Source organism: Eurosta solidaginis, chromosome X (genome assembly GCF_040869045.1).
Source record: "Eurosta solidaginis isolate ZX-2024a chromosome X, ASM4086904v1, whole genome shotgun sequence".
NCBI classification, from domain to species: domain Eukaryota; kingdom Metazoa; phylum Arthropoda; class Insecta; order Diptera; family Tephritidae; genus Eurosta; species Eurosta solidaginis.
Genome location: NC_090324.1, coordinates 148,869,230 through 148,885,784, shown reverse-complemented (window position 1 = coordinate 148,885,784; position 16,555 = coordinate 148,869,230).

Below are 16,555 nucleotides of genomic sequence, written 5' to 3'. Positions count from 1 at the left end.
ACATATAGGACAATGGATCCGCCAAATCTAAAGACAGAAATGAAGTGTATTGCTCTTTATTTAGTTGGTTCGCTGACATTAACGATGCAATTGTTGGCATAATTAGGGCATCAACTGTGAACGTACTATTGTTGTCTCTGGAAGTTATTTGAAGTGAAACCCAGCCGCGCGAGATTCCAGTAGTCATCGAATGTTGGAAAATCTTCGTCTGATTTCGTGAACTTCGTCCATTCCCTTGCTGTTGTAGAATCGAACTTACCAAGTATAATGTGAATTAGCCAAATCTCCCTTTTCGTTGCTTGATTGCCAAGTGCGCGTAATCCACGAACAATCTCGTCAGCTCCATCGTATAGTTTACGTAAGGAAGAAGCCGATTAGTTGCTCACAGCCGTGAGATTGGGAAACTTTGAAATTTGCGTATGGGCTATGTAGGGTTCTTATTATTTTCATTTAAATTTGTGTTTAAGTTACTTTGAACTTTGTAATTTTAATATGTTTTACCAATATTTTAATTTTCAGTATTGATTTTGTAATTATCAAAAATTTTCATTAGATATAAAATTGGGGTTCTGTAGAAACGATTTAATAAATATAAAAAATATATTAACAAACCAAGTTATTCATATTACTACAATTGGCGATCTTGCCTAATAATTACAACGCTGATTTGAATTCCCCCTGACCATCATCTTTACCATCCATTATCATCTTTACCGTGAAATTGATATATAGCCAAATAGCTAAAAAATCAACAGAATTTAAAATTGACACCAAAATACAAAAAGTGGCAAGGCTACAAAACAAATTCATAGCATATACATATGACGAAAACAAATTTGGCAGGAAATAAAATTATTGAAATTTGCGAACAAGAATATGTTATTGTTAATAAAAGTTAAAAAAAAAAGAAAAAATAGCCAATATGAAGTTAAAAAAAATAGAAGTCAAAATTTGAAAATGTGAAAGAAATAGAAACAATAAAAATTGTACCATATGCCTATATTAAGATAAATGAAATAAATATAAAGTTTTGAAGTTATTTAAAAGTTTGACAAATGAAACGTTATTTTAAAAGAAAAGAAAATTGATTGCTGGAAATTCAAAATAAAAATTTAGAACGAAAGTCGGAATTTGGTGATACAAGACTATTAACTGTTAGTGAGAAGTAATAAAAATAAAGATAAATAAATAAAGAAACTGAAACATATATGTGTGCATGTTGAGCTTGTAGTCGAAACAAACGTATCTGCAAATGGCAACAACAAGAAAAACAAATGTAAGAAACTGATAGAACAATAAATTTACATCAATATTTATAACAACAATCAAACTAACAACAGAAAAGCCAACATAGGAGCAAGACGTAACTATTTATTTACAAAAATTATATATTGATAAACCTATTATATTTTATTCAGTGATATGCGAATCGATTTGATATTGTTTTATAATCTCTTTATGTATTAATGTCATCCGTTTTCTAGTTTAATATCACTTTTCCGTAATTCAGTAACTCAGATATAAATTTGCATACTATTAATTTTTCTTTTAGTCAATAATAAAGATTTATTTTATTTTTATCTGGTAAAAGTTTTAAATTGTAAACGCTCTTTTCCAGAGATCTTAAATATTATTTTTAATTATCACCAATAACGTCGTCTTTTGAGAATTTATTTCAATTAATTTAATTTAATTATGTATCATACACCACCACACGACAGACATTCATCTACGCCAACACACCGGGTTAACGATTCGCTTATTGATTTAGAAGATGGTTCTTCGCAAAATTACTTAATAAATCCAAATGCGGATCGAAACAATAACGAAATTTTTTCTACTTCAGTAAAACTTCCTCAATTTTGGACAAATTGTCCTGAAGCATGGTTAATACATGCTGAGATGCAGTTTAATACTAAAAAAATACTCAAGAAACAACTAAATACGAGTATATTATTACTGCATTACCTCAGGAGGTCATAATGACCATTTTAGATTTTATTCAAAATCCACCAGAAATAAATAAATATTCTGCATTAAAACAAATTTTGATTGAAAGACACTCCTCAAGTGAGAATGAGAAGTTAGATAAAGTGTTGTCCGATTCTGAAATGGGTGATCGCAAACCTTCGGAATTTTACCGATCTTTAGTTCTACTTTCTGGTTCTAATTTTAGACAAGAAATTTTAAAGAAACTTTGGATGCGAAAATTACCCAAAAAATTGAATATAATTTAACAAGTCGAATTTCAATGACATAAATGATCTAACTAAATTAGCTGATAACGTTTGGGAAGTTATCAGTAAAAATGAAATTGCTTTGATAAACAGTTCTCAAAATTCTAGAGGAGAAAATTCTATTATTACTAATTTGGTTAAGACAACATCTTTAATTTGTGAAAATTTTCAAAAATTATCTTTGGAATTAAGTGAGATTAAGAAAGAAATTACTCAGAATTATTCAAGATCACGTTCAACAAGTAGAAATAGTTTTAGAAGCCCTGTTAGATATCGTTCGAAATCTCGTGATAATCCCAACTGGTTATGTTGATATCATTACAAATTCGGGAATATAGCTAGGAGATGTGAAGAACCATGTGCGTTTGTAAAAAATTGTAATCCAACAAACTAAAATGTTCCGTTGTTGCAGCGGCAAATAACGGAATTTCAGAAATATCAACTCGTCGCTTATTTATATTTGACAAAGAAAACAAGTTAAAGTTTTTGATTGATAGTGGGGCAGAAATTTCAGTGCTTCCAGCTTCGAAATTCTACTGTACAAAAAAATCATCAGATATTATCTTAACAGCAGCTAATGGTTCAACGATTTTTACATATGGAAAAAAAATTGTAAATGTTAATTTAGGTTTAAGGCGGGAATTTCCTTTTGTGTTTTTGATCGCTGATATAGCGAAACCGATTATAGGTGCAGAATTTTTATGCAAATATGGACTTCTTATTGATATTAAAAACAAATGTTTAATAGATCCATTAACAAATTTGTCAGTTAATACAATTTCGTACTATTGTATCTCTCTTCCAAAAATTTTTTCAGTAGAAATTCATACACAAAATTGTTGAAAGGATTTCCTTCTCTTATCGAAGAGCCAAATTATTCAAAACCAGTTAAACATACCACAGTTCATAGACTAGTTACCCATCTTCCTTTCTCAAAGCCCCGACGTTTAGACCCAATCAAATTTAAGATAGCTAAAACTGAATTTGATTTTCTTGTAAAAACTGGAATTTGTAGACCATCAAATTCCTCTGAAGCATCACCACTTCATTTAGTACCAAAAAAGAGGGTAATGATTGGCGTCCCTCTGCTGATTTTAGAAGACTTAATACTGTTACTATTCCTGTCCGCTATCCTTTACCACATATTCAGGATTTTATTATGAATCTATGAAATAAAAAGATATTTTCAAAGTTGGATCTTGTTAGAGCGTATCACCAAATACCAATGGCAGAAGAAGATATTTATAAAACAGCGATTACTACTCCTTTTGGTATGTTTGACTTCATTCGAATGCCTTTCGGCTTGAGGAACACAGCACAAACTTTTCAAAGATTCATCAATGAAGTTGTAGGTGATTCAGATTTTGTTTTCACGTACATTGATGATCTTTTAGTTGCAAGTGAGGGTGAAGAGCAACATTTTAAAGATATACGTATACTTTTTGAAAGTTTGTCTGAATATGGTTTGAATGTTAAACCAAATAAATGCATTTTTGGTGTTAATAGAATTGATTTTCTAGGGCATAGTATTTCTGAATTAGGAATACGTCCATCTGAAGATAGAATAAAAGCTATTCGAGATTTTGAACTACCAAAATCCATTAAGCAAACACAAAAGTTTATTGGTATGGTTAATTATTACCATAGATATATTTCACAATTAGCAGAATTTACTGGAGTTATATAGATTTAATTAACAAATCAAGTAAAAACCGGGACAAAATTCTAGTTTGGGATGATAAATCTATTAAAGCGTTTGAATGCATTAAAGATAAATTTGCATCTAAGGTCTTGTTAAATCATTTTAGCAAAGATGCAAAATTAACTTTAACTGTAGATGCATCCAATACGGCAGTCGGTGGTGTTCTACAAGAGAATTTTTACAATAAATCTGAGCCTCTCGCATTTTATTCGAAGAAACTTTCTCTAGCTGAAATGAAATATAGTGCTTTTGTTAGAGCACTATTAGCAATTTATCTTAATATTAATCATTTTCGATATCTATTAGAAGGACGAGAATTCACTGTGTTTACTTATCATAAGCCCTTAATTTTCGCTCTCAATCCAAAAACTGAACGAAGTCCACGACAAACCAGACATCTTCAATTTCTTGCACAATTTACAAGTGATATTCAGCATATTACTGGAAAAGCAAATGTGGTAGCTGATACTTTATCTAGGGTATTTGAAATAGAGGCAATTCAAAATTCAGAACTTAATTTTAAAATTTTAGAAAAGGAACAGCAACAAGATGATGAACTAAAGAATCTTGTATCTCAACAATCATTTCAAAATTAAAAATTAGTTCAAATTGCTGTTTTAAATTTCAATATATGGTGTGAATCATCCGGAGATTGTCCTAGACCATTCGTTTCAAATAATTTACGCAAACAGTATTTGATAAGTTACATGGGATAGTGCATCCGGGTACTAAAGCTACTCGCCGTCTTATTATTAAAAAATATTTTTGACCAAACATGAATAAAGAAATTAATAAATGGTCAAAAGAATGTATTAATTGTCAAAAATCTAAAGTTTATCGACATACGAAGTCAACAGTTAGTAAAATTTCAATACCGGACAAAAGATTCGAACATATTCATTTAGATATTGTAGGACCTTTACCTATTTCAAAGGGACATCGCTATATTTTGACTATTATCGATAGGTTCACGCGTTGGCCAGAGGCATACGAATTAAGGGAAATTTCTACCGAAACAATTTCAAATACATTTTTACGTTTGGTGTACCTCTAGAAATAACTACTGATCAGGGTGCTCAATTTACTTCAAAATTGTTTAAAGAATTAACAAAGTTATAAGGCAGCCATCAAATTACAACGTCAGCTTATCATCCTCAAGCAAATGGCATTGTAGAGGATTTCATAGGCAATTGAAATCTTCTTTAATGGCTACAAATGGAACCAGAGATTGGTATGGTGAGCTACCTCTAAAACTGTTAGGCTTGCGATCAACATTTAAAGAAGACATTTCAGCTACACCGGCTGAAATGGTTCTTGGACAAAATTTACGATTGCCCGGTGAACTTATTGTTCCAACATCTGAAAATTCATCGTCAAATGAAATTTTGGGTAAATTACGTGAAACATTTAGAAATGTTCATTCGGGTTTAAATCATCATAACTCTAATGTTGGTTTTTATGTTCCGAAAGATTTAAAAACATGTAAATTTGTTTTTGTTCGTATTGAGGGGGTTGGCAGGATAAAATTTACCTTGCTTTCTCTGGAGGTGGCTGCTGCAGATGCGGCGGTGTCGATGGCGATGATGTGGTGGTGATGGCGGTGACATTTTGATGATGGTGGCGGTGCGGTTGAATACGGTGGCGGCGGCAGTGGCAATAGACACTTTGGTGATCAATACAAATTTTAGCTACTTGTTTACGCTTTGGGTGAAACGAAGTTTGATCGAACTTCACTTCGATCTGCCCTACTTGGACTTATGTATGCCAAAAAAGTTAAATAAAAAGTTGCACAGGTTTAATAATTCACACACTTGGTCAATACTCTATTAAATTGTATTTTTTTCAATTTATTTATAAAAAAAGGGTTTAAAAAAGAGAAATGTCACAGCCGAGATGGATAAATTCTTCGAATGAATAATAAAATGAAATGTCAAAACATTGTATATACATATATGCATATGTTTTGTCAACCAAAGGTTGGGGTTGCCAGAGGGGCGAAATATGTTCAAGCATTCATTTACAATTCTATAAGTGATAATCCGAGTTTAAAATGAGTGTTACGTATAATGGTTATACGTATTCTAAGTAATTCATGAGTAGTTCAAATATAATATAAAAGTATAAAATATGTAATAAGGTACATATTTGAACTATTATACGTTTATAAATATACGTTTAAATTCAAAATAGGTTTAAATTCAATAATACATATTGAAGCGTGTAATAATTAAAAATTGTTTATAAATCCAATTTTCTTAAAATAAAAGGGTTGGTTGTTGGCGACCACGACCGTCGCTCAAACATCGTCCCCGCCCTAGGCGCGTTCAGCGGCTAGAGCCTCTTGCAGCTCTTGAAGAGTCCGTAAAGCATCGCGTACTAGGAGGTCTGACACCTTTCCCCTGAAAGCGGCAGTCTGCAGCCCTTGACAGTGCACCGAATGGTGCGTCGAGCGGCAGTAGATGCTGGCGGTTGTGCGTCGATAGCTGGACGAGAACGAGAGGGAAATGGGCGAGAACGGGGTCGTACAGTGGGCGGAGAGGGTACCTGAGGTGGTACTACTTGGCGGTCAGGCCGGGGTGCCTGGGTATGACGTGGGATGCTCGGGGTTGCATCCCGTCGATGCAGCAGAGAGTGGTGCCTTAATCCGCAATTTCGACAGCGATCATACGAACTGCATTCATCGGTGGCAAGAGACAGCGCCAAACAATTCAAACAGAATTTATGCGCCCTCGCGAGTATCCATTGTTGTGGCGGTTTCATTTTCTTGAAGACGCTGCAATTGCGAAGAGCGTGGGTCCGTGTGCATACGCGGCATCGTCGGTAGTCGGGTTGCAGAGGCGGGATGCGCGCGACCACTGCTGACGGCAAGGAATTTCGGGGTGCCCGTTGCTGATCGCGATCCATGATAATCTGAAATGTTGGATATTTTAGGCGAGAGAACTGCTAAATGGAGAGGGTTTCAGATTGCTTGGGTCTTCGAAGATTGCGACCTTAGGAGTGGAAGAGGTGGTTAAGTGGTAGCTTGGTGGGCTTTTCGTGCGTGCCCTGTCTAAGTTTCGCTTTGAGGAAGGAAACATAACTTCACAAGTAGGCATTTGAGGTTGCCGGATTGAGTGCGAACGTCGGCAACGTGTATATGACCGTCTGACCTTGGGTATAATTTTTCAAGGCGTCCTAGACGCCACTCTGTCGGGGGGAGTGAGTCATCGTGAATACAAACGCATTCACCGACTTTGGGTTATAAGGAACATAAGCCTTACACCAAAATATAATAAGGTATTCTATGTGGTTGGCCCTTAAGTTGTATTTGACAGGCGCCTACAGGTGGCAACGCGCATGTCAAATACAACTGCGGCCCACATCACTGACATAAAAAATGATATAGACACAATTAATTAATCTGGACAAAGAAGAAAAACGTGAACTAGTGTGCGGAACAAAACTAAGCTATTTAATTGTACAAACATCAAAAGTACAAACTAAAATAAAACTAAAATATAGTAGTAAAGAATCTAAGAACATTTATTGTGCTGCAAATTAAAAACCAACAATTCAACTTAAAACTAAAACATATAAATAACTGTTAATTATTTGAGTGGAGCGTGCGTGTGAGTAGGGTGTGCGCACAAGGACAAAAATTTTCGGAGGTTCCAGAAATGGAACATTATATGGCGACCCTGAGGCTGGAGCCTCGGCCTCTTTCATTATGCCATCGTGCTGAACCGGACGTTTTTTGCTTGGCAGAGTGGTGAGTGGAAAATTTTTTTCTGGTGTGTGAAGTCAAGTGCGTGGTGTTCTACATAAAATTTAATAAAATCAATAAAGCAAATAAATTTGGTAAAAATTTCTAAATCTACGATTCCTAAAACAAATTTAATAATTTTCTAAATAAAATTCAATAAAAGTACAATTTTCTACATAAATTTCTACTAAACTACGATATAATTTCCTACATTAAAATTTAACAAGTTACAACACAACTTTCTAAATTAAAATCCAACAAATTACGACCTATTTCTTTCTAATTAAAATTTAACAAATTCTGAAAAACCAGCGGGCCTGTACATAACGGCACTCGCACCACGCCACGCATAACGGCACCCAAAAACATATACATACACACACGCAATTTTCCACCACCACCAACTTTAACACGTAAAGCAACAACATCGGCAGCGACTTCGGCGGCAGTAATATTGATGACAACACCGGCAACCATCTTATAGCAGCAGCGACAATTAAGTATATATATATATATATATATGTATGTATCCAACATTTTTTTTTGCTTACGTTTTTTCTTACGCATATATGTATGTATATTAAAACATTAAAACTTTATAAAATTCATTGCTTTCGCATTACAATCAAAAATTTAAAATTTCAAAAATTAAAGGAAAAATTAATTTCGCATTTCGTATAAATTTTGGATTTTGATATTACGGTGGTTTTCGAAAAAACCAATTTATCTTTTTTTATGCGGTGGTTCCGTTAAAAACCAAGTAATTTTTTTTTTTTGACAATATGCGGTTGTTCCGTGAAAAACTAATTCAATTTTTAATACATGCGGTGGTTCCGTGAAAAACCAAATAGAGATTTTTTTGAATAAAGCGGTGCGTCCGTGAATACATTTTTACCAATTAATACACATACTTTTGAGCCATTTTAAAATCAATTACTTTTATAGATTTCTCATACAAGTTTACTGCAGTTTTAATTAATTCTTCCAATAAATAGTTAAATACTCCTTAAGTGACTATTCACCTGCAAATCAGTTCCCTTTTATAAAATTGTTTTTCTTCTCTCTTTTTCCTCAAAAATTCAACTTCAAATATAAATTTAGACATTCAAATAAGTACTTCATTAATTTCATAGTTTGAACTGAATTATTGGTGCTATTCTGATAACTACATATGTACAACCTTAGAAGTGGCAAGCGAGTGCAAAAAACTTCAGATTTAGAATCCGATTCCGATAAATCAGGCTCAAGCTACGAAAGTTTAGCTTCATCTTCAACCGAAAAAGTCACCAAATGGGAAAATAAATTATCGTTGTCAGCAGATTTCCTAGGCTTCGAAGATTCTTCAAGTAAAAATTTAACTTCTAATTTAGTTTCAAATCTTAACGATTCAAATAGTGAAATATTAACTTTAACTTCTTCTACTTTAAAATCAGATCTTAACGATCCAAATAGCACAAACGTGGTCTCACCTTCTGCTAATTCAGCTCCAAATCTTAACGATCAAATCATGGCAACACCTGAGGAAAAGAGAATTTTCATTAACACATGTTCTAATTCTATTAGAGAAAACTACAGTGGTGATCCTCTAGCACTTGATTCTTTTATAGACAAAATTGCATTATTGGAACAATTCGCTACTGCAGACTTAAATGATACTTTTATAGCGTTCTTAAAATCAAAATTAGGAGGTAAAGCCCGTGAAGCCCTACCAACACAAGTAACTTCAGTCAGTGATATTAAAACAGCTCTACGTAATAGGATCAAACCAGACAACTCGAAAGTTGTAGCAGGGAGAATTGCAGCGTTGCACGTTAACGGTAACAATTATACAGATTTTACAAAAAAGTTGAAGATTTAGCTGACTCACTTGAGCGGTTTCTTATTATTGGAGGGATCACTAAAGCGAAAGCTCGTCGAACAAACTTTTAACGTGTGTCGTTTAAATGCAAAATCAAATTTAGTAAAAACCATTTTAGCCTCAACAGCATTTACTGATCCGAAAGACGTAGTATCAAAATTAATTGTAGAACAAAACAACGAAGTAACTGAATGTCAGGTTCTAGCGTTTCGATCACGTGGTAACAGTACATTCAGAAATCCACGTGGTAGTTATCGAGGTTTTTACCCAAACCGCGGCTATACGGGTTATAGAAATAATAATTCATTTTCATATAATAGTAACTATAACGGTAACAATAATCAGAGATATCGCTATGATAACAGAAATAGATACCAAAATAACATTAATAATATACGCCCAAATTCCAATTCTATTACAAACAGCAGTAACAATATAGGTAACAATTCTAGATCATCCAATGGTAGAGGTAGAAACGCAAACGTTCGCGCTTTAAACGCCACTGCCCCTCAGGAGCGAACACTGAGGGAGGACGAATTAAGCGAGTAACCGAACATCCCTCACCAATAGGCATCTATTGTTTAAATTTAAATTACTCTGATTTCATTGAATTACAACTTAAGGAGTCACAAAAATTTTGTTCTTTCCTAGTAGACACTCAAGCGGACATTTCTTTAATAAAGATATCATGTTTAGACAGAAATATTTCCTTAAATACGAACGACATTATTAACATTACCGGTGTCACTTCCAATTCAGTTTCCACTTTAGGTAAAATTACAGCAAATTTAAATTTTTCAAACTTTTCTATTAAACATACTTTACATGTAGTAAATGAAGACTTTAATATTCCATCCGATGGCATACTAGGTAAAGATTTTCTGAAAATTAACAAATGCATAATAATTATGAAAGAAATAGTATTTCCTTTTGGGTAGGCAATGAAAAAGTCGCGATACCAATCCTACACGGAACAGAAAGCGACAGTTGTATCATTCCGCCCAGATGCGAAATTTTCAGACTTTTTGATTTAGGAGATTCACCCGAGCCACTTTTCGTGGACTCGCAGGAAATTGAAAAAGGTGTTTTAACAGCTAGGTGCATTGTTAATACCAGCAACCCAATACTTAAAGTCATAAATACCACGGATGATATAAAGTATGTCAAAAGGAAAAGTATTCGGACAGAAAGACTTTCAAATTATAATGTTTATACAATTAGCAAGACAGAAACAGAAGACAAACGTACGAAAAAACTAATTTCGATTTAAAAAAATCAAATACCTCAACATACTCCAAATAAATTACTTGATCTTTGCATAGATTATGCCGACATTTTCGCTCTTGACACGGACACGGACAAATAACTTCTGCGAGCAAAAATTAAGACTGACAGACAATGAACCGGTATATGTTAAAAACTATAGATTGCCATACTCTCAACGCGAAGAAATAAATCGCCAAGTAAATAAATTGTTAGACAACGATTTGATTGAACCCAGTTATTCGAATTACAATAGTCCTTTGATTGTAGTCCCAAAGAAAGATACTAATAGTCAAAAAGCTTATCGTATGTGCGTAGATTTTCGTGCAGTAAACAAAAAACTCATTGCTGATAAATTCCCACTAGCTAGAGTTGACGATATTTTAGACAATCTCGGTAGAGCAAAGTATTTTTCCACATTAGATCTTTATTCAGGATTTCATCAAATCCCCTTGCATCCTGACTCTCGTGACTTAACGTCTTTCAGCACTGACCGTGGCGCATTTAGATGGAAAGTGCTTCCATTCGGTTTAAATATTGCACCTAATTCATTCTCGCGTATGATGACAATAGCTTTTTCGGGTATACCACCCAATGTCGCATTTTTGTACGTCGACGATATCATCGTCATAGGTTGTAGTGAAGCACACCATATTAAAAATCTTTCAAAAGTTTCGATACTTGTAGGTCTTTCAATCTCAAACTTAACCCAAATAAATGCAACTTTTTACGACCAGAAGTTACATTTTCAGGTCATAAATGTTCAGCCAAAGGTTTGTTGCCAGACGACTCTAAAATAAACGCAATTAAAAAGTATACAAAACCGACTGACAAAGACGCGGTAAGACGATTTGTCGCGTTTGCAAACTATTACAGACGGTTTATACCTAATTTTCCGTCTTTGGCAGCGCCTCTGAACCGATTAAGCAGAAAAAGAGTTGAATTTGTATGGGATGTAGAGTGCGGAAGAGCATTTTTATCTTTGAAAGCAGCGTTACTTTCACCAAAATTACTTCAATATCCATATTTTACTAAACAATTCATTATTAATGTTGATGCTTCCACAACTGGATGTGGCGCTATTTTGAGTCAAGAACAACAAGATAGTGATTTACCAATTTGTTTCGCTTCTAAAGCATTTAATAAAGCCGAACAGAAAAAATCCATTATAGAATTAGAGCTTTTAGCTATTTACTTTGCAATCAAGCAATTTCGACCATACGTTTATGGCACCCATTTCATTGTAAAATCAGACCATAGACCTCTAGTATACTTATTCAACATGAAAGACCCATCTTCAAAACTTTCAAGAATAAGACTAAAACTATCTGAATATAGCTTTAATATTGTATATATAAAAGGTAAATCAAACGTTTGTGCTGATGCACTATCGCGTATAACAGTCGATGAGATTAAAGAAGCTAACGAACAAATTTTGGCAGTACATACAAGAGCCATGACAAAAAAGGCAAACGACAAAAATTTACATAGGGAAACAGACAAAAACGACGAAAAACAAATTACTTTACATGTCTACGACAAATTTTCATTTAATTATTCGAAAAAAGTCCCACGAATAAGATCCGCAATTACGTACGATAAAAATAATAAAACAAAAAATTTAAGAATTTTTGCGCGTATTAAACATAAGAAACTCGAGTTACTTAGTTTTGAGCTTGTTAACGAAATAATGACTTTAGAGAAATTACTTTTGAGGCTTGAATCAGAAGCCGGCAAACGCAAAATTAAGCAGATTGAATGGCCTAAAAACGATATTATGTTCGAACATTATACTATTACAACTTTCAAAAATATTGGGAATAAAATTTTAAAATCATTAGAAATTATATTAACAGATCCAGTGGAGACAGTAACAGATGAAGATACAAAACTAAAACTTATGAAAATTTACCATAATGATCCCATTGCTGGTGGACATTGCGGATTGAAAAGACTTTACGCAAAATTGCGAACAAAATTTTATTGGAAGAAAATGACTCGTGATATATCGAAATATATCAAAAATTGTAAAGATTGTCTTTTAAACAAGGTTAAACCTAAAACAAAAGAAAAACTTGTTTTAACACCAACTCCTTGTAAACCATTTGATATACTAGTAATTGACATAATAGGACCCCTACCTGAGTCCAATTATGGTAACAAGTTCGCAATTACCATGATTTGCGACATGACTAAATACCTGGTAACAGTCGCTGTGCCAGACAAATCGGCAAAAACAATAGATTCGGCAATTTTTGAAGGATTCATTTTAACTTACGGCACAATGAATGCCATAAAATCAGATTTAGGTACAGAATTTAAAAATGAATTATTCGAAGAATTAACTAAACTTCTAGATATTGAACATAATTTTTCAACTGCATACCATCACGAAACTGTGGCACGATTGAACGTAATCATAGAGTTTTTAATGAATACTTACGTGCATATTTAAAAGATGCTTTTTCTGATTGGGATGTTTATTTAAAATACTTTACTTTCCTACACAATACTACGAGTAGCACAGTTTTCGACAACCAATTTTCGCCTTACGAGTTAGTATTTGGGAAAAAAGCACCTTTGCCTAATGAATTAAGTAAAGAAAAAATTGACCGGATCTATAATGTCGAAAACTATGCCAAAGAAGTTAAGTTTAGGATGCAGAAAACGCACAAAATGGCACAAAATCTAATTAATAAAAATAAGTTACAAACTAAAAACCTGTATGATAAAACGGCACGTCCTTTAGTTGTAAAAATCAGAGATAAAGTACTTTTACAGAAAGAACCACATCATAAACACGAAAATATTTATCAAGGTCCGTTTACAATAACCAAAATTAATGAACCCAATGTAACTATTTTCGATGAAGTTAAAAACAAAGAAAAAGTGGTACATAAAAACCGCCTGAGTAAAGTAAATTAACATTACCGTAATACCTTGTTTGAACAAAATGCAAAATTTTTAGAAGTAATTTCATACTCGTCATTTTTAAATAGCCACGAGGGCAAAAAAAAAATATATATATATTAAAACAAAACAAGAATATATATAGAACACAAAATTTTGTATACCGAAAAAATAGAATTTGAAATTATTCATAGTATAGTACAAGCGAAAAAAAAACAAATTAATATTTTATAAACAACAAAAAACCTTAAGTTGAATATATAAAATGTAAATATTGTACAAACAAAGATTCAAAATACCACAATTTTAATTAACATATTTTAAATAGTCATAAAATTGCTCCGGATGAACGAATTTCAAAAAGAAAGGACACCCTAATATTTTCGTTCATCCGAACCAATTAATAGAATACAAAAGAAGAATATGGCACACGTGTTTAATTTGCCAAATTCTTCTTTTGAAAAGGAAGGGTGATATAAGGAACATAAGCCTTACACCAAAATATAATAAGGTATTCTATGTGGTTGGCCCTTAAGTTGTATTTGACAGGCGCGTACAGGTGGCAACGCGCATGTCAAATACAACTGCGGCCCACATCACTGACATAAAAAATGATATAGACACAATTAATTAATCTGGACAAAGAAGAAAAACGTGAACTAGTGTGCGGAACAAAACTAAGCCATTTAATTGTACAAACATCAAAAGTACAAACTTAAATAAAACTAAAATATAGCAGTAAAGAATCTAAGAAAGGCGGAGCATAAGTGCACCGTTCCGAGGGCAACGCTGCCATGATTTGCGAGCGCATCTGCTTCTTATGGAGGGTACAGATTTTGCATTGGAGAATACATTTCTTTATAAGGGGTTTGAGCCGGGGGATATATACTTCCAGCCGTAGGCATTGTTGCAAGAGACGCGCCTCGGCGTGGAGAAGTACCTCATGCAGGAAATTAATATAGAGAGACGCGAATCGCGATTTTTCAGGGATGATGATCGGGTGTCGTTCATTATACGGCATGGTCGAATGGACTAATATCCCATTCACCCGAAGCAGGCCATCTTTATCGAGCAATGGACTAAGAGCCGAGAGGGGGCTTCGTTTGTCTATCACCTTAGAGTTTTCTAAACACGCCTTTTCATGTGCAAAGGAGCGGGTTTGCGTCAAGGCTATAATTTTACATTTCAGGTTGCGGACGAATTTTAAGACATATGCCATTACCCTAAGGGCTCGCGAAAAAGAGCAGAATCGGTCGAGAAAATCCGGTTCATCTTCCGTGGCGAGTAGAGCTTCGACTCGGCGTACCTCCGCTGGGTTGGTGTGTCGTATAATGCGTTTTGGCCAGGCTTCCGGGGGCAAAGTCAGCCACTCAGGGCCATTCCACCATAACGGAGAACTAGCCAAGTCGATGGATTTACATCCTCGAAAGCCCAGGTCCACTGGGTTGTCGCGCGTGCCGACATGTTTCCATGATGCATTTCGGACTAGATCCATTATTTCAGCGGTCTGGTTAGAGACAAAGTTCTTCCAATTATGGGGGGTTTTTTTCCAGCCATGCTAGAACTATTTCCGAGTCAGACCACAGTGTTACTTTTGTAATCGAGAGGTTGAAGTTTGACTGGACTACAGCGACGAGGCGTGCCAAAAGAAAAGCCGCGCATAGTTCTAGCTTTGGCAGGCTGGAAGTGCGAAGGGATGCAACTTTACCCTTGGAAACCAAGAGATGAGAGGAGGTACTGGTATCGTGAGATGTCCGAACATATATATTGGCGCAGTATGCCTTTTCCGATGCGTCACAGAATCCATGCAATTCTCCTAGATTTTGGATTTGTTGCAAGAGACGCGCCTCGGCGTGGAGAAGTAGCTCATGCAGGAACTTAATATAGAGAGACGCGAATCGCGATTTTTCAGGGATGATGATAGGGTGTCGTTCATTAAACGGCATGGTCGAATGGGCTAACCTCCCATTCACCCGAAGCAGGCCATCTTTATCGAGCAATGGACTAAGAGCCGAGAGGGGGCTTCGTTTGTCTATCACCTTAGAGTTTTCTAAACACGCCTTTTCATGTGCAAAGGAGCGGGGTTGCGTCAAGGCTATAATTTTACATTTCGCTTTATGGAGATCATCGTAAAATAGAGTGGAGGACGCGGAACGTGAGCTACCTGTTCGATGACTCAGGTTGCGGACGAATTTTAAGACATATGCCATTACCGTAAGGGCTCGTGAAAAGAGGAGAATCGGTCGAGAAAATCCGATTCATCTTCCGTGGCGAGTAGAGCTTCGACTCGGCGTACCTCCGGTGGGTTGGTGTTTCGTATAATGCGTTTTGGCTAGGCTTCCGGGGGCAAAGTCAGCCACTCAGGGATATTCCACCATAACGGAGAACTAGCAAAGTCGATGGATTTACATCCTCGAGTGCCCAGGTCCGCTGGATTGTCGCGCGTGCCGACATGTTTCCATGACGCATTTCCGACTAGGTCTATTATTTCAGCGGTGCGGTTAGAGACAAAGGTCTTCCAATTATGGGGGGGTTTTTCCAGCCATGCTAGAACTATTTCCGAGTCAGACCACAGTGTTACTTTTGTAATCGAGAGGTTGAGGTTTGACTGGACTACAGCGAAGTGGCGTGCCAAAAGAAGAGCCGCGCATTGTTCTAGCCTTGGCAGGCTGGAAGTGCGAAGGGGTGCAACTTTACCCTTGGAAACCAAGGGATGAGAGGAGGTACTGGTATCGTGAGTTGTCCGAACATATATATTGGCGCTGTATGCCTTTTCCGATGCGTCACAGAATCCATGCAATTCTACTTGCTGGTTGGGGTTATTGTTGACCCATCGGGCGATC